The 20,257-nt window shown below is 43.8% G+C and overlaps 1 protein-coding gene across 2 annotated transcripts in view; it reads left to right on the plus strand.

The window, feature by feature from the left end:
* Positions 1-20,257, plus strand: part of ATXN1 (ataxin 1) — a 324,169-nt gene that overhangs the window by 193,594 nt on the left and 110,318 nt on the right. For both annotated transcript variants that reach the window (XM_075826607.1, XM_075826608.1), the window contains exon 3: positions 7,420-7,477. The gene's annotated coding sequence lies outside the window, so the exon portion shown is untranslated. The remainder of the gene's footprint in view (positions 1-7,419; positions 7,478-20,257) is intronic.

The raw sequence follows: 20,257 nt of genomic DNA on the forward strand, positions 1-20,257 counted from the left end.
TTATCTAACATTTCACAAATGTGTTTTCCAAAAGGGACAGGATTCCCATTCTTCCTATCTGGATCTCATCCTGGTTTATGGGGGGAAAAAACACTTTTAAAAAAAGTCTATATTCAACAGGTTTCAGTTATTCATAGTCATAAAAATCATCTGAAAATGCAAACGTAAAAACTTTAAAGGGCAATACACTATAAGATCAAAAAAACATGTTGGGATCTAATAAGCTGTTAGGAAGCAGATAGACACCACTAGAGTAATATCGTAAATGGACTCATGCAGAGAAAAAAAAGAGGGATTTTTCTCAAGTATGGACCGTCCCTCCCCTGGAATGATTTCTCTTCATCTCTTCTTAATGTATATGTACCCTGATATAAAGTAGATAAGGGTAGCACAATGTTCATAACATTACAAGGTGAATTGGATGACCTTGTGACAGTGACGTCTCCACTCATCCAACTGTATTAGGATGACAGTGCAGCTTGTTATATGAGCAGTTTTACGTTGTGAGGAGGGGAATGGGGACAAGCAGGAAGCCATAGAATGATGTGTTTGCAGCCCCCTAGCATTATGTCACTGAAATAAATTGTATGCTGCTCAGTACTTACTAACCACATATCCACCTAACAGATGGATAAACTGTGCCCAGCTAGTTCATTAAAAAGTTGCTATAGTCAATTGTTAGGTATTCTGATCTGTCAGGACCTCTGCTGTGGTGACAACTCTGACAATTTTTAAAAAGGTTCTCCAGTGAAGAAATATTGATAGCCTATTAGCTGTTTAAAGGGGCCACAGCGCTTGGGTGAGCGCTGCTTACATCTCATTTGTTACACAGCACCGTACTGCATAATGCTGTCACATTTGTAGTTGCACAGCATAGTATTACGGTTTTCTCCCATTCACATAGATCAAAATGGGCCCCTACGTTATCGCGCTGGGTTTTGACACCCAGGACAGAGAAACCTGGTGTTTGTTGAGGATAGGTGTGTTGCGTGAAACAGTGTGACGACTGGGGGATTAGCTTACCTCCCCAAACCTCTGGATGATTGTGTTAAATTGTCGAAGATGTATCCATCTTTAACTTGGTTCTGATAACTTGCTGCAGCGTGATATCTCACAACAAAAGCCATTGAAAAGTCATTGAAAAAGTCAAGATAAGAGATCTAGCCATTGTTTATTTAATGCGTTAAAAGTCAAGGTAAAGACGGCTACATCTGTGGCAACAAGTTGGTGTGTACTGTGTGGCTTTCTTTACTTTGTGGAATACTTTATTGGGACTGATTATAGCACAGAGCACCGCCATTGCATGAGAAACTACCTCTTTTGGATGCTGTGGTTACTCTCTACTACTTCAACTTTTTATTGAAGGATAAACTCAGATTAATCGTACTTTACGTACAAACAACAATAAAGTCTGCTCACATAAAAAAAAACTGCATACACATCAAAGGCAATAAGAGCTAACAATGAGGTTTTAAAGCACTGAGTTCACCAGCGATACCGGGTGTTTGTATTCTTGCTTGCTAACAATGCAGTTCCTCGGGGGAGTGGTGTACTGCACAGGTATTTGCCACCCAATAGCATAAGGGGATAGGACCAACAAAAGCTAAGCACCCTATCTCTAAGGGCCCCACAGCACCCACATGGTCTGACTGCCTCTGTGGTTTGTTTGCCATTGGCACCAATCCTGCCCACTATACCACCACTCTGACCTCAGTTCTGCCAGGCGACTTACTTCTTCTGCCTACTAAGATACCGGATTGGTGTGTTGGGAAGAAATCATTGACTTTTCCCTTGCACTCAGTGAATTCGCAATACTGAAAAGCTAGACTGAGATACTGGCAAATAATGCCCTAACACTAGAAGCAAAGTTCCAATGTTGTGCTTATTCCACTAAATATATTGCATTTGTTTCCTTTTTTTAACCTTGTTCTTATTTGATATATTCAGTATCTTACTTTTATTCCGCATGATGTGCCTAGATTTCCCCATGGTATGTGTCTTTTGTGTTCAAGTCGCGTTCTGTTGTCTGTGCTATAGCCGTAGGAGAATATAACTTTGTGTGAACTCTGTCTATACATTGGTGTTTTATCTCTGGGTGAGAAGAAGATGTGTTTTCCTGCTATATACTGCATCATTTTCCACAGAACAAAAACTAGCTAGACAACAAATAATAATTGGTGCTTTGGTTCTGAGAAGATTCACCAGGGTTTTTAGTGTGAAAAATGCCTTTTAATGATTTATGCCCCTGTAGAGATGTAACTCGATTCTGAAGTACAAAGGAATGCTCCGGTACTGCAGAGTCCTCCTTATCGATTGGTGATATAACTGGCCTGTTCTGTGGGATGATGTAATGCTCATCAAGTTACTAAGAAAGTGACCTTGAGGGAGATCAAATGGCTGTGCTGCAGAGGTGGATGAATGCTAACTCTGTAACCTTGTTTCCAGCTAAATTGACAATATCCTAATCAGGCTTAAACTAATCATAGGGGCTATCTATACGTGTAACAGAAGCTTCTACATAAATGCATCTAAAAGCTCAATGTATTCAGCAGCAATTCACACCAAGGCAAATAGATGGATTTTTTTCATTGAGTGATCATTTCATTTCCTGTTCTGGAAAATACTCCTACTCAAGCCTGCATTTTAGAAAAGAAATCTAGTACAGATGTCAAGTATCCCTGATTTCCAGGGATAGTCCACGGTTTTAAAGATTTCTTCATGGAAAATGTGTTTCCTGGCATTTCCTTAGTACTAACCGACTTCCCAAAATACTCCCCTCTTTTGTATACTAGATTCAACATTTGTAATATATTCATGATTTTAAAAGAATTCATGAATTAACAATTTTATTCTGGGTAAGTCTTAGTTCAATAGGACAGAATTTCCCATGATAGACTTACACATGCTAGCTAAGGACAAAGAGTCCCTGGAATGTACCTTAAATTATTGATAAAATTATGCATATAATATACAGTACCTGATGTGTCTTTCTATCTATGACATAAAGCCCATTCTGTAAAAACAATTCCTTATATGAAATACAAATACAGAGATACGTGTATATTATACCTAGATATATGTTGTGGTCAAGAAAGATAAATCCGCTATGATATGATGGTCAATTCCATCAGGAAGAACATGTGCTCTTGGCAGCAATACCTTTTGTAAGTATAATTGTCACTACGGATGGCATTTACACTGGTCGATCATATTGCCGATAATGATCGATCTCAATCAAGATCAGCGATAAACGATTTGTTTATTATTGCTGATTTTTTACTTATCAAAAGAGCGAATTATCACAATGAATGATCAGTGTGAACTATAAGCTTGCCTCATGTGTTTAAACCCTACCGCTCATTTTCCATAACAGCTTACTCCATAGATTGCCTCTAAAAGATAAGGGAACATGAGCTGATGCAAAGAATTCACACTGTCCAGAGTTGTAATGAGCATAGAGGTGCATGGATAGCTACAAACTAATGGTGAGGCCATTTGTAGGTTTTGTAGGTAATATTTTTCTAAATTTTTTTTTACCTCCAATTGTCTAATACATTTATTTAAAAGAGGATAAAAATAGCATTACTGCATGTTTTTATACTAAATATTAACTAAAGTTTCACAGTTATTTAACACATTATTTTTCCAATAAGCAGTGTTGCAACAGCAGCTTTTCCGCTCCGGCAGTGTATTTTCCTCTGATCTAGTTGCACTCAATTCATATTGTTCTTATCTATATTGAAAATATCAGTGTGAAAAGGTGTACTCAGTGTGTAGTCCCCACAGCATGCCTTCTCGAAGACAGACTCTGTACGTATCCAAAAGTATAACTTTCCAATACTTATATTTATAATTGCCAACTCACCCAAAATGTCTGGGAAGCTCCTGGAAAAAAGGGGAGACCTCCCGGTAGAGTTGTCAAGGTTCCCGAGTGCCGCAGAAACCTCCCTAAAAAGGAGCGCTCCCCAAATATTTCCACTGTAGTGGAAAACACACAAACGTATCACACCCTTGTCATACACTAGACGGGGGCACTAATGACCGGAACTCAGGGGAGAGGATGGGACACTAATGAGTGTGACACATGAGGAGGGGGCACTAATGGCTGGAACACACAAAGAGAGTAGAGGATGCTAAAGATTGTGACACATGAAGAGGGGGCACTAATGACCATAACATTCATTAAGAGGAAGGGAATCCTAATGACTGACACACAGGGGAAAGGAGGAGACCGTAATAAGTGTGACACACAGGGGTGCAGAGGGGACACTAATTTTGTGGCACATGGGGAGATGAGGTGAGACTAAAAGGGTTTGACCTGTAAAAATGAGTATGGCTTATGTCAAATCTCCCGGAAGGCCATTTCTTAAAGTTGGAAAATATGCTTACATTTCATATACAAAAATAGAAATGGCTATACTTTATGGGGTGATGCTGTTGTATGCATAGGGCACTGATATTCAGGGTGTATGGGGCCCAAAGATCTATGTTCAAACTAGGGTCCAACAAAGAGTTCTATAGACTCTGCTTCTTGGTGGAATCCTATAACAGAGGGATAATGGCCAATATATGTTATAACTGTGTGAATGTCATATCGACAATTCTGAATTGTTCATGGAAACCTGAATATTTTACATTACAGTATGGGTATACACCTGATTCCGTGGCTTCTATGGTGAACATTATTCTCATCTTTTCACTGAATGCCATTGTAAATCAATTATATTGTATGAAGGTTAATTAAATAGAAGAATGAGTGCCTTGTAAGAAGAGAGCAGCAGTGTTAAAGTGTATGTGATAAAAAGATAAGGGAGGACTTTGATAATGAATGGCTATATACAACTGAAAGAACAATAAAGTAACATGAATTGCTGTGCTCTTCAAGTTCTTGATCCAGTGCAGGGCTTATGTATATAGTTGGAAAGTTTTTCAGTTTTTGGTGCATGTCTCCTTCATTTTATGTAGAATGATGCATAATGCCCATGATACCTATGGTAACCCGGTTATTCTAATTCCTGCGGTGCACTTGCTTTGTAAATTAGAACACAGATGTTACTTCAATAAAAGAGAAATATAACATGTTCTTTGCTTTTGACACAAAGAAGCCATTACATGGGTCACTGGACCTAGTTAAATATCAAGTAATGTTTCTTCAGGTACTTTAGGCTGCATCCCTTAAATTACCTAGGAAGATTATTAATCCAATACTTACAGGCCACAGTCAAGGTAGGAAAATAAGAAAAATGGCACCTAATTTTAAACGCACTTTAGCAGATATTCACAGCCCTGTGTACAAGGCCTCTTTACCTTAATACCACTATACATTGCCCGAAAATTCTCCCGTATAGTGCCCGCACAATACTGACATTCACTATCCAAATAATACTGCCATACAATGCATAGTCCTCCAAGTTATATGCAGTGCGCTTATACTATTGCCATACAATTCCCAAATAATGACTATGCTACAAAAAACTGGTGGGTTTAGGGTTAATCTTAATCTAGGGTGGTAAAGGGGCTAATCATTAAATCCTTAGTGCTCCGAGATGGTAAAAGGGTTCATGAGGACACTCCTAGTGGTCTAGTCTAATAAAGAGGTCAATATACCATCCTTGGTCGCCTAGGATGGTGAAGGTGTAGTTGTAACATCCCTGGTAGTCTAGAGTGGTAAATATGTCAACAGAGATATCTTTTCAGGCTGATCATATTTAGCTTTTATCTCCCACTCCGGCACCTGATAATGGAGAAGTCTGCAACTATATAAAAGCCGCACAGTTCTCTTTATGTCGCACAGAGCGTTTAGTGAAAATGAACATTCAGCCTGATGACTACTAGTGCTAATGGCGGAGCAGAAAGTTTTTTTGCCCCACTTTAACATTTGGGTCCTCTCACCGCCAGCCCTGCCCATGCATTATAAATATTAAGAGAAAAGGGGTACAGTAATAAGGAATTATTAGAGTTAAAGCATTCTATTGTATATCTGTTTTTGTGTGGTTGTTAAAATAATGTAAATTTCATGAGAATGCAAAATCTTCACCGTAAAGACCATTTTAAACTTGCCAATGATCAGACAAATGAGCATTCATATGACCACTCGATCCCGTTCATTGCCCTGTGTTAACAAGGTAACGATCAGCCGATGAACGGGGAAACTCTCGTTAATCACCTGATCTGCTCTTTTATACGACCAATAAAATAGTCGCTGGTCGGCAGCACATCTCCCTGTGTAAATAGGGAGATGTGCTTCCGACATGAAGGTACTGCATTAGCGATCGCTCGTCCCTGTACATAACCAATCATTGCTCCTTGTGAAAGTCGCAAACAAACACCGATCAACGGGTTGTCTTGTTGACCGGCACTCGTTTTTACGGCCCCTATCAGGCCATGTAAAAGGACCTTTTGTAGACTAATCTGCTATCCATTTCTGTTTTATAATCTATACTACAATAGTATCATTCTGTATTTTTGGTGTGCCTCCGGTACCTCATGTCAGGCAGTACGAAGTACACATGAATACAGCTTTTATGCAGTTCTACTTGGTCGGAATCTGCAGCTTCATCAATGCCAATTTTGTGAAAATTATTGTTGTTATAATACAAAGACAGAGGTCATATGTAAACTCTCCTGTACTAAATGTATCAGATATGTTACAATGTATTAATGTGGGACCTTTTACTTAGCACTGGACAAGTCCGGAGAATATGGCAACCAGCATGACCTTTGTCTGGGCTACACAGAAACTTTTTGTAGCACAACAGATTGATTACAAGGGTATGTTCAGACGCTTAACAAAAACGGCTGAAAATACAGAGCTGTTTTCAAGGGAAAACAGCCTCTGATTTTCAGCAGTTTTTTAAGCAACTAGCGTTCTTTGCTGCGTTTTTTATGGCCATTTTTGGAGCTGTTTTTTTATTGAATAAATGAAAAACGGCTCCAAAAACGGCTCAAGAAGTGACATGCACTTCTTTTTACCTTTTACACGCCATTATTTGAAAATGAGGCGTAGAATGCCCCGTCGGAACAGAAAGCCTTATTTCCCTTTGAAATCAATGGGCAGATGTTTGTAGGCGTTCTGCTTCCGACGTTTACGGACCGAAAACGGCTGAAATTAGCCCGTGTGAACATCCCCTAACTATCGAGCTACAGCTGCAGTCCAAAGGAATACATTGAATTGTATGTAATCTTGTGGACTACAGCTATCACTCGATTAAAAAAATCAATACTGCTACAAAAAGTCTGTGTAGCCCAAGCCTTATTATGACGACAAATAAAATAGCAGCTGCTGAGTTTTGTAGTCATGTCTCCGCAGTCAATGGACCACAATTATTTCCAATTCCAGTTTTTAAATGTCAGAAATCATTAGCCGCACTAAAATGTTGTTCACTAAATTAATACAGCAATTTTGTTTATTTGTTTCAGTTTTATGAAGAAGCTGGAACTTCCTCTATCTGAGATACGGAAACAGATCCTCCAGTAGGTAAGGGATCATCATGCAAGAACTGCAGCCACAGACGAATACAAATGCCAACATGAATTGTGTTACATGGATAACATCATTTTTCCTTCATCACTTCTTTGTTGCCCCCATAAAAAGTATCGAACTAGGGTACGATTACGCCAACCAGTGGGCATAATGTAAGTGCATGTGCCCACATATGTGTGTTGAAACCTCAGCTCTGCTCTGTTTTCATTGCATTCATACCTCCAATAATCGCTGGTAATTTATTGGTGAAATAACCCAGAACAGTAAAAAAAATGACAGCAACATGTCATCTGCAAGTAGATTTGTCCCCTGCTGAACCTATTTTGGCTGCCCATCATTATTATGTCAGTGCCTGGGCCCATCAGAGGATCATTTATTACCTGCTGGGCCATTAAGATCCTGTCCATATTTCTCTGGACCAATGTGTAAAAATGCCACAAAAATACCACTGATAAAGCGTGTGGCAATTTTTTTCACTGTTTATTAATGGAAATTGATACTGTAAATTCCTATCAACTTATAAAAACATTTGGCAATGCTAGGTGTGAATGAAACAAGATGCACACAATCTTCTTAGTGTCTGCTTGTTATTTATGTGTTAACAAACATTCTTATATTTTGCTTAAAAATTATTGTTCAGAGATTAAATTTGCCCCTGACTTATTCAGCCGTATGCCTGTACAGCTGCATATGTCTGCCATTGACCACCATTGACTTAAGGCTGTGGTATCACAACATATGCCGGACAAATGTTTGCCAAAAGGATACTTGTTTGCCTACTTCTGCCTAAACTTAGGGAACATCCTGGTGAAATATGAATCTGCTAAATTTACGGGTTTGTGGATAACAGTAAAATTTGAGTACACATGCTAACCTTCTTGCTCTTTGGATTTATATCCTACAGAAGTTTCAAATGTTATGTTTGTTTCTACTAAAATTTTGCCTAGTTTCATGTATGCCTTACACTGAGTAGGTAGAAGAATATGGTCTATTTTGTATGGGAAAAATGTGATGCGTCGGAGAAAGACACAGAACAACATAGTGATCTGCATACCTCCCAACTTTAGAATTTGGAAAAGAGGGACATTTTAAGCCACGCGCACTAACCACGCCCAATATCCTGCATCAACACATCAAATCACGGCTAGATCCTTCTGCAAATAACACGCGCTAATTCTCACTGCGGATCTCTAGACTGTCTGGATATCGCAGATATTATGGGTGCGGTTATATCGTCTTTGTGCTACTTTTCCTATCTTGGGTATAACATTTGCTCATCACGGCAGCAGCTGCAGGACAAACCAAAAGGCTGAGAACAATGAAAGTCAAGAGGGAGACCCTGTGGTTGATTACTTTTCAATTGACAGGTAGCAGAGTTACATGATAGGGATTTTTTTTTCCAGTTGTGTATCTCTGCTACCGGTCAATGGAAAAATCATCCACCAGAGCCCCCCTGTAGATAGCTCAAGATACAGCGCCCCTGTACATAGCGCCAGACACAGCCCCCTGTACATAGCTCCAGATAGAGCCCGCCTGTTGATAGCTCCAGAAACAGCCCCCTGTAGATAGCTCCAGACACAGCCCCCCTGTAGATAGCTCCAGACACAGCCCCCCTGTAGATAGCTCCAGACACAGCCCCCCTGTAGATAGCTCCAGACACAGCCTCCCTGTAGATAGCTCCAGATACAGCCCCCTGTAGATAGCTCCAGATACAGCCCCCCTGTAGATAGCTCCAGATACAGCCCCCCTGTAGATAGCTCCAGACACAGCCCCCCTGTAGATAGCTCCAGACACAGCCCCCCTGTAGATAGCTCCACACACATCCCCCCTGTAGATAGCTCCACACACCGCCCCCTGTAGATAGCTCCACACAAAGCCCCGTGTAGATAACTCCACACACAGCCCCCCTGTAGATAGCTCCACTCAAAGCCCCCCTGTAGATAGCTCCACACACAGCCACTCTTGTAGACAGCACCACACACAGCCCCCTTGTAAATAGCACCACACACAGCCCCCCTGTAGATAGCGCCACACACAGCCACCCTTGTAAATAGAGCCACACACAGCACCCCTGTAGATAGCGCCACACATAGCCCCTGTAGATAGCGCCAGACACAGCCCCCCTGTAGATAGCGCCAGACACAGCCCCCCTGTAGATAACGCCACACGCAGCCCACTGTAGATAGTGCCAGATACAGCCCCCCTGTAGATAGCTCCAGACACAGCCCCCTGTTGATAGCGCCAGATACAGCCTCCCTGTAGATAGCGCCACACAGCCCCCCTGTAGATAGCACCAGATACAGCCCCCCTGTAAATAGCTCCACACACAGTCCCCCTGTAGGTGCCACATTGCCGCCAGAGCGGAGAGCGGTAGAGGTAGCCGGCCCTACTGCTGCCACTCTCCGCTCTGCTTTTGACGTCACTCACCGTCAGAAGTCAGGAGTCTTGCAGCGGCGTTCTCTCTGGTGTCGATACTGGCCTGGGAGTGAACCAGTCCAGTCATCTGACCGGTGAGGTCAGATCACAGGTCAGGTGACTGTACTGGTCCACTCCCGTGCCGGCATCGATCGCAGTGAGAACACCGCCGCAAGACTCCTGCCTTCTTCTGATCGCTGCTGCAGTCAGCAGCGATCAGATGTTTGGATGCAGGGGCCAGCGGGACATTTTGCAGACCGGCGGGACAGCGGTGGGAAACCGGGACTGTCCCGCCGTATCCGGGACGGTTGGGAGGTATGGATCTTGATGGAAGTAATTATCTAACATCAGATTGCTTAAGATATTGCGAAAAGGCCGGTATGGAGGCAAACAAAATGCCTATGGCTCCATAATACGGAACCACAAAGGCTCGGAGTGCCACCATACCGGCGCCGTACACTTGAAATTCTCATGTGCATAAGGCCTATTGTGCTAGACCCAGGAAATGAATGATCTAACACCTTACAATAAATTTAGTAACGGTTAAATCTTTGCCTGAGGTTTTTTGCTAACTCTTCCCTGTTTCAACAGAAGGGAAAATATGAGTTTTCAATTTTACTTAGCCTGGATGTACATAAAGTAGAATTGAATGTCCATCTTTCTTCTTTCTAATCTAGTCAGCCGTGTAATTATGTTGTAAATAGTGATATATTTTGTTATATTTTCCCCCACTAAATTACTTGCCTGGGGTATCTTGAAGAGTGAACATGTCTACACACTGTAAAGTCTCTCAAATAAAATATAGCATTCGATTGAACTATCAGTTATGTAAGTAATTTCGGTGCTTTCTAGAAAGCACATTTACCTATGTCACATACAGTGGCTACAATGTAATTTTAATAAAGCTGAGTGATACTGTATAATGACTTGTTATTAAATATGTGAGACAGCTCTACAGGATAATAAGTGTTAGGGCATGACCAGACGTGGCGGAATTGCTCTGAAATCCGCAGCGTACACGTTTTTCCATTGCCTTACACAGCTTTGTGGTTGGGTTCGTTTACACGTTGCGGACAATTCCGCTGCGTAGCATAGGCTGCGGTGCGGAATTTGGTGTCCGCAGCATACAATGGTTGTTGCGGACGTGTAGCGGACTTGTTGCGGACTCATTGCGTAATTTCTCCATTGACTTCAATGCAGAGTCAAAATTCCGCAATAAAGTCTGCAGATGTTATGTGTGCTGCGGAGCGTATTGGTTTTACTAACGTGACATTTCTTCATTCTGGCTGGACCTATGTATTTCTAGGTCTACAGCCAGACTGAGAAAGTCAATGGGGCTCCCGTAATTACGGGTGACTACATGTGTGCACCCGTAATTACGGGAGCGTTGCTAGGCGACGTCAGTAAATAGTCACTGTCCAGGGTGCTGAAAGAGTTAAGCGATCGGCAGTAACTGTTTCAGCACCCTGGACAGTGACTTCCGATCACAATATACATCAACCTGTAAAAAAAAAATAGATGTTCATACTTACCGAGAACTCCCTGCGTCTTCCTCCAGTCCGGCCTCCCAGGATGACGTTTCAGTCCAAGTGACGGCTGCAGCCAATCACAGGCTGCAGCGGTCACATGGACTGCCGTGTCATCCAGGGAGGTCAAGCTGGATGGCGAAAGAGGGACGCGTCACCAAGACAACGGCCGGGTAAGTATGATTTTTTTTGTAACTTTTACTAGGGAAAGGGCTGTCCCTTCTCTCTATCCTGCACTGATAGAGAGAAGTGAAGCCCTCTTCCCCTCAATACGCAACGGCTAGTCCGCATCAATTTAATGCCCATTTTAGGCAAAGCCGCAACAGAAACTGCAACGCAGATTCTGTGCGGCATTGATGCGGACAGTGGCGGAAGAACTCCGCCACGTCTGGGCATGCCCTTAAGGTATTATTACACAGGCGACGTGGATCGTAGACACGATCACTGATCAACGAAACTTGAGCTGTTGATTGGCACTTTCACAAGGAACTAGTATGGGCTCGTTACTCTCGCTCATCCCCATCCATTTTTATCATGTTGGCAGTGTATCTACCTGTTTACACAGGGAGAAGTGCTTTCGACAACGATAATCGTTTAGGCATGTAAAATGATGGAATCAGGTGATGACTGAGTGTTTGCTCGTTGATCGACTGATCGTTGCCCTGTTTACCCAGGGCAATTATCGGGAATGAGCATTCTGTGAACGCTCGTTTACCTGATTATTGGCCGGTGTAAAAGGGCCTTTGGTCCAATTCAGTGTTACCAATGACCATAGGCTTTGACGCTTGGAGCTACATGCATAATAAGCAGGTTGATCCTGGGTAAGAGTGAAATTACTTATGAAGGACTAAGGGTATGTGCACGCGCTTACTAAAAAATTTCAGAAAATACGGAGCTGTTTTCAAGGGAAAACAGCGACTGATTTTCAGTCATTTTTTAAGCCACTCGAGTTTTTTGCGTAGGTATTTTACGGCCATTTTTGGAGCTGTTTTTCTATAGAGTCAATGAAAAACGGCTCAAGAAGTGACATGCACTTCTTTTTCGCGGGCGTTTTTTTGCACGGCCGTTTTTCAAAATGGCATTGCAAAAGTACGCTCCGTTGAAACAGAACGCCGTTTTTGCCATTGAAATCAATGGGCAGATGTTCTGCTTCCAACCTTTTGGCTGCTTTTTGGCCGTTTACAGCCCGAAAAACGGCTGAAAATAAGCCGTGTGCGCATACCCTAACCCAAACAGGTGGATAGCACCATGACAATAGTTTAATATTATGGACAAACTGCAATGTGAGCAGTTGTGTACATAGAAGAGAGAGGGGCTGCTAGAAATAATGAAAATGAACCTCACATTATAGTGACTGGCTTTGCCAGCCAGGACAGAAGGACATGGTGTTTGTTTCATTCTCCATGCCCTTTTTATGACCCTCGGACCAGTTCCTCATAACACCTAGCATGTGCCTGATGGACAGTAGAAAAAGAAAGGTAAGCACCGAATGGTGTTTGCCACATAGGACCCAGTATGACCCAGGCCTTCTTGTGTTTGCAAAGCCTTCTATTATGTATATTGTTCCCTTGCAATATCATTTTTATCCACTAAAACACATTCTAACTTCTCATTACGTATCTGAACGGATCCAGCTTTCCTCACCATCCAACATGACCGCTTTCTCAGTGTACAAAATACTCTGCTCCACAATTTTTCACTTAAGAGGTTTCTGTCAACAGGTACTCAATTAGTATCTTTGGACTGTTGACATTGCTTTATTAAGTGGATTGTAAACTTTGAATACTGAAAAAACAGTCTTCTAATGGATCTGCGTTTGCCTGTGAGGTATCTCTTGACCAGGTTTCTCCTAACTGATGTAGCTATGTAAATGTAGAGGTCAAAAGACTGAAATTGCTTGACTTTTAGAGGTTGGATAATCGTAAGGAAAGTCGTTTATGATCTTCACTGTATGTTCCTGTATTATGTTGAATAATGACCGTTTCCATTTAGTTGTCTCCACAAAACATTGCCATACTTTGCGCAATACTTATAGCCACAGTAATACTCAGAGCCCATCCTTCACAACAAAAAAAGGGACATATATTTACTACAAAAGCACAAAAAGAAAAGGCAATACTCACTTGATACAAGAGCAGGTTCAAAATACACTTCTCAGAGCCCAGTCTTGCCTATCATTCCCACTGATGCATTATATAAACCCTGTGTCTATATTTTTTTTTGTTACATTTTTCTCATTTTTTTTTAAATATAGAATAAAGATAATCTCACTGGCAACCATGTTATTGGATAATCCAATTATATAAGGCTGCATTTACACCAGCATATTTTTCCTAGGCCCCATGCACACGGCCGTAGATTTAGTCGGTAATTACGGACCCATTCATTTCTATGGCCGATGGACACCTTCCCGTATATATGATTATGATTACAATGATTGCGGGCACAGTCATGTGAAGGGGGCCTAACTATTTAAAGAGGCTCTGTCACCAGATTTTGCAACCCCTATCTGCTATTGCAGCAGATCGGCGCTGCAATGTAGATTACAGTAACGTTTTTATTTTTAAAAAACGAGCATTTTTGGCCAAGTTATGACCATTTTTGTATTTATGGAAATGAGGCTTGCAAAAGTACAACTGGGCGTGTTGAAAAGTAAAAGTACAACTGGGCGTGTATTATGTGCGTACATCGGGGCGTTTTTACTACTTTTACTAGCTGGGCGTTCTGACGAGAAGTATCATCCATTTCTCTTCAGAACGCCCAGCTTCTGGCAGTGCAGACACAGCCGTGTTCTCGAGAGATCACGCTGTGTCGTCACTCACAGGTCCTGCATCGTGTCAGACGAGCGAGGACACATCGGCACCAGAGGCTACAGTTGATTCTGCAGCAGCATCAGCGTTTGCAGGTAAGTCGATGTAGCTACTTACCTGCAAACGCTGAGGCTGCTGCAGAATCAACTGTAGCCTCTGGTGCAGATGTGGCCGACACGATGCAGGACCTGGGGCAGGAAGTGAGTGACGTCACAGCGTGATCTCTCGAGAACACGGCTGTGTCTGCACTGCCAGAAGCTGGGCGTTCTGAAAAGAAGTGGATGATACTTCTCGTCAGAACGCCCAGCTAGTAAAAGTAGTAAAAACGCCCCGATGTACGCACATAATACACGCCCAGTTGTACTTTTACTTTTCAACACGCCCAGTTGTACTTTTGCAAGCATCATTTGCATAAATACAAAAATGGTCATAACTTGGCCAAAAATGCTCGTTTTTTAAAAATAAAAACGTTACTGTAATCTACATTGCAACGTCGATCTGCTGCAATAGCAGATAGGGGTTGCAAAATCTGGTGACAGAGCCTCTTTAAGTATTAGAAAAGTTTAAACATTTTCTAATCAAATGTAAAATTTGTACTCCAGAAATTTTAATGTAGAGAAATGGAAGAAAAAGCCTCTGTTTAAACCTATGTTTCCAACATCGAAGTTAATTGAGTTCAGATTGGACAACTTAGGCTAAGTTCACACTAGTGTTAGTATACGTTTACCTCTCTTCCATCAGAGGAAGAGAGGATCGAAACATTAAACGGAATGCAACTGTTCCGGTAGAATAAACATTGATTTGAATGGTAATTAATTTGTTTCAGTTGCTTTCCGTTTGTCTCCATTCGCTAGGTTTCCGTTTTTTTTAAAGAAAACAAAAATGCAGTCTGCAGAACTTTTGTTTCCGTTCAAAAGAACGGAAACCTAGCAAACGGAAAGCAACTGAAACAAAAGAATCAACATTGAAATCAATGGTAATTCTAACGGAACCGTTGCTTTCCGTTTAATGTTTCGATCCTCTCTTCCTGTGACGGAAGAGAAGTAAACGTATACTAACACTAGTGTGAAAGAAGCCTAATGCCAAAAAAAATACTCATGTTTTTAAAAACACAGGTTTACACATTTAAAGAAAAGACACCAGTGTGAACGTGGCCTTACACTTGCCTCCAGCTATAATAAGTCTATGCCCTTAATCACACGACAGGGTTTCCCGGCCGGGTAACGGCCGTTCATAAATCGGCCATCACCCGGCTGCAGTAGGAACAATAGACCCCTAATGGGGCTATTCACACGACCGATTTTTTGACGGCCCGGAAAACCTGGCCGTCAAAAAATGGGACATGCCCTATTTTTGGTCGTTTACCCGGCCACCCGGTTCCCCGACTCTATGGCCGGAGATTCCGCTACAGGAGAAGTGAGTGACTACACTGTCCATATATGGACACAGCGACGTCACTCACTTCTGAAGCGGAATCCCCGACTCTATGGCCGGGGATTCCGCTATAGGAGAAGTGAGTGACTACACTGTCCATATATGGATACAGCGACGTCACTCACTTCTGAAGCGGAATCCCCGACTCTATGGCCGGGGATTCCGCTACAGGAGAAGTGAGTGACTACACTGTCCATATATGGACACAGCGATGTCACTCACTTCTGAAGTGGAATCCCCTACTCTATGGCCGGGGATTCCGCTACAGGAGAAGTGAGTGACTACACTGTCCATATATGGACACAGCGACGTCACTCACTTCTGAAGCGGAATCCCCGACTCTATGGCCGGAGATTCCGCTACAGGAGAAGTGAGTGACTACACTGTCCATATATGGACACAGCGACGTCACTCACTTCTGAAGCGGAATCCCTGACTCTATGGCCGGGGATTCCGCTACAGGAGAAGTGAGTGACTACACTGTCCATATATGGATACAGCGACGTCACTCACTTCTGAAGCGGAATCCCCGACTCTATGGCCGGGGATTCCACTACAGGAGAAGTGAGTGGCTACACTGTCCATATATGGACACAGCGATGTCACTCACTTCTGAGCGGAATCCCTGACCCCGTGGCCGGGGATTCCGCTACAGGAGAAGTGAGTGACTACACTGTTCATATATGGACACAGCGACGTCACTCACTTCTGAAGCGGAATCCCCGACTCTATGGCCGGGGATTCCGCTACAGGAGAAGTGAGTGACTACACTGTCCATATATGGACACAGCGACGTCACTCACCTCTGAAGCGGAATCCCCGACTCTATAGCCGGGGATTCCGCTACAGGAGAAGTGAGTGACTACACTGTCCATATATGGACACAGCGACGTCACTCACCTCTGAAGCGGAATCCCCGACCACATGGCCGGGGATTCCACTACAGGAGAAGTGAATGACTACACTGTCCATATATGACACAGCGACGTCACTCACTTCTGAAGCGGAATCCCCGACTCTGTGGCCGGGGATTCCGCTACAGGAGAAGTGAGTGACTACACTGTCCATATATGGACACAGTGACGTCACTCATTTCTGAAACGGAATCACCGACCCTGTGGCCGGGGATTCCGCTACAGAAGAAGTGAGTGACCAAACTGTCTATATATGGACACAGTGACGTCACTCACCTCTGAAGCGGAATCCCCGACTCTATAGCCGGGGATTCCGCTACAGTAGAAGTGAATGACTACACTGTCCATATATGGATACAGCGACGTCACTCACTTCTGAAGCGGAATCCCCGACTCTATGGCCGGGGATTCCGCTACAGGAGAAGTGAGTGACTACACTGTCCATATATGGACACAGCGACGTCACTCACTTCTGAAGCGGAATCCCTGACTCTATGGCCGGGGATTCCGCTACAGGAGAAGTGAGTGACTACACTGTCCATATATGGATACAGCGACGTCACTCCCTTCTGAAGCGGAATCCCCGACTCTATGGCCGGGGATTCCACTACAGGAGAAGTGAGTGGCTACACTGTCCATATATGGACACAGCGATGTCACTCACTTCTGAGCGGAATCCCTGACCCCGTGGCCGGGGATTCCGCTACAGGAGAAGTGAGTGACTACACTGTCCATATATGGACACAGCGACGTCACTCACCTCTGAAGCGGAATCCCCGACCACATGGCCGGGGATTCCACTACAGGAGAAGTGAATGACTACACTGTCCATATATGACACAGCGACGTCACTCACTTCTGAAGCGGAATCCCCGACTCTGTGGCCGGGGATTCCGCTACAGGAGAAGTGAGTGACTACACTGTCCATATATGGACACAGTGACGTCACTCATTTCTGAAACGGAATCACCGACCCTGTGGCCGGGGATTCCGCTACAGAAGAAGTGAGTGACCAAACTGTCTATATATGGACACAGTGACGTCACTCACCTCTGAAGCGGAATCCCCGACTCTATAGCCGGGGATTCCGCTACAGTAGAAGTGAATGACTACACTGTCCATATATGGACACAGCGATGTCACTCACTTCTGAGCGGAATCCCTGACCCCGTGGCCGGGGATTCCGCTACAGGAGAAGTGAGTGACTACACTGTTCATATATGGACACAGCGACGTCACTCACTTCTGAAGCGGAATCCCCGACTCTATGGCCGGGGATTCCGCTACAGGAGAAGTGAGTGACTACACTGTCCATATATGGACACAGCGACGTCACTCACCTCTGAAGCGGAATCCCCGACTCTATAGCCGGGGATTCCGCTACAGTAGAAGTGAATGACTACACTGTCCATATATGGACACAGCGACGTCACTCACTTCTGAAGCGGAATCCCCGACTCTATGGCCGGGGATTCCGCTACAGGAGAAGTGAGTGACTACACTGTCCATATATGGACACAGCGACGTCACTCACCTCTGAAGCGGAATCCCCGACCACATGGCCGGGGATTCCACTACAGGAGAAGTGAATGACTACACTGTCCATATATGACACAGCGACGTCACTCACTTCTGAAGCGGAATCCCCGACTCTGTGGCCGGGGATTCCGCTACAGGAGAAGTGAGTGACTACACTGTCCATATATGGACACAGTGACGTCACTCATTTCTGAAACGGAATCACCGACCCTGTGGCCGGGGATTCCGCTACAGAAGAAGTGAGTGACCAAACTGTCTATATATGGACACAGTGACGTCACTCACTTCTGAAGCGGAATTCCCGACCTGTGGCAGGGAATTCCTCTCCAAGAGAAGTCAGTGACTACACTGTCCATATATGGACATTGAAGTCAGTGACTTCTCCTGGAAGGGGGGATGGGTGCAACCTACAGGGGGCTATGCGGCATTACCTACAGGGGGCTATGCGGCATTACCTACAGGGGGCTATGCGGCATTACCTACAGGGGACTTGGTGGCATTACATACAGGGAGCTGGGTGGCATTACATACAGGGGGCTGGGTGGCATTACCTGCAGAGGGCTGGGTGGCATTACCTGCAGAGGGCTGGGTGGCATTACCTGCAGAGGGCTGGGTGGCATTACCTGCAGGGGGCTGGGTGGCATTACCTGCAGGGGGCTGGGTGGCATTACCTGCATTGGGCTGGGTGTCATTACATATAGGGGGCTGGGTGGCATTACCTGCTGGGGGCTGTGTGGCATTACCTACAGGGGGCTGTGTGGCTTTACCTGCAGAGGGCTGGGTAGCATTACCTGCAGGGGGCTGGGTGGCATTACATATAGGGGGCTGGGTGGCATTACCTGCAGGGGGCTGGGTGGCATTACCTGCAGGGGGCTGGGTGGCATTACCTGCAGGGGGCTGGGTGGCATTACCTACCAGGGGGTTGTGGCATTATCTACAGAGTGCTGTGTGTGGCAACAAATTTAAATGAAATTCATCCGATTTTAAAACCGACAGGGAAAAAAACGGATGCAAAACGAGTCAAAATTGGCCGTTAAAAACGGCAACACGGCCCGGAACGGAATCGGAACGGATGCAAAATGGATGCAAACCGGCCGGGAAAAACGGCCCAACACGGCCCTTTTTATCGGCCGACACCCGGACCCTGTCGTGTGAATGAGGCCTATGACTTCTGAAATATGTACTTGTAAATGTTCTTAGGAATGGGAAAAATGCTAGTCCAGATGTCAACAAAAAAATTATTTATAATGTAACCTTCCAAATCTGATGTGCTGTGTAGACAATAAACGTGTCCTATGTGACCTCTCTTCAATGCAGACAAAAAAATTCAGCATCTGTTTTGGAAGACTGTCGGAATCTATTTAAAATTCTTTATATAAATGAAAGATTTTGTAATAAAAGTAAATGTCCCCCAATGCTCACACAAGGTTGCCCGAGCACCGCTGTGTAAAATGTAAAACAATAGTTAGATCTTTCAAATCTCAAATGATATCAGTTATGCAGCTGCTCCAAGTAAATTAAAAGGCGCTGTGCAATAAATGAATCTTTGTGTTGTACAAATAGTCCCACTAGTGCACATTGTTGCATACAGTCCCTTCATGGTAAACTGTGATAAAGGAAAAAAATCGCAGTCTGATGCTAAACTAGAGGATATTCTGGATTATGGAACTTTTTTAAAGGGGTTGTCCAGGATTAGAAAACATGGCTGCTTTTCTTTTCTTTTTTTTTTTTAAATAGTGCCACACCTGTCCACGGGTTGTGTGTGGTATTGCAGCTCAGCTTTATTCACTTGAATGAAGCTGAGCATCAATACCAGACACAACCCGTGGACAGGTGTGGCGCTGCTTCTAGAAGAGATGAGCCATGTTTTTTCTAATCCTGTACAACCAATTCAACTGACCAAACAAAATTTAGGGAAATGAGATGTTTCCCTGAAAGTCTTCCAAAGCTATTCTCCTGGAGCTTCTTGACCCCTTAACGACATCCAACGTATGGGTACGTCGTTGTCGTTAAGGACTTAATGCAACACAATGTATGGGTACGTTGTGTTGCTGGTGCGGGCTCAGAATCTGAGCCCGCACCATCACCAGCGGGTGTCAGATGTATATTACAGCTGACACCCTGCTGCATGGCCAG

The sequence above is a fragment of the Rhinoderma darwinii genome, chromosome 5 (assembly GCF_050947455.1).
Source record: "Rhinoderma darwinii isolate aRhiDar2 chromosome 5, aRhiDar2.hap1, whole genome shotgun sequence".
Lineage (NCBI taxonomy): Eukaryota > Metazoa > Chordata > Amphibia > Anura > Rhinodermatidae > Rhinoderma > Rhinoderma darwinii.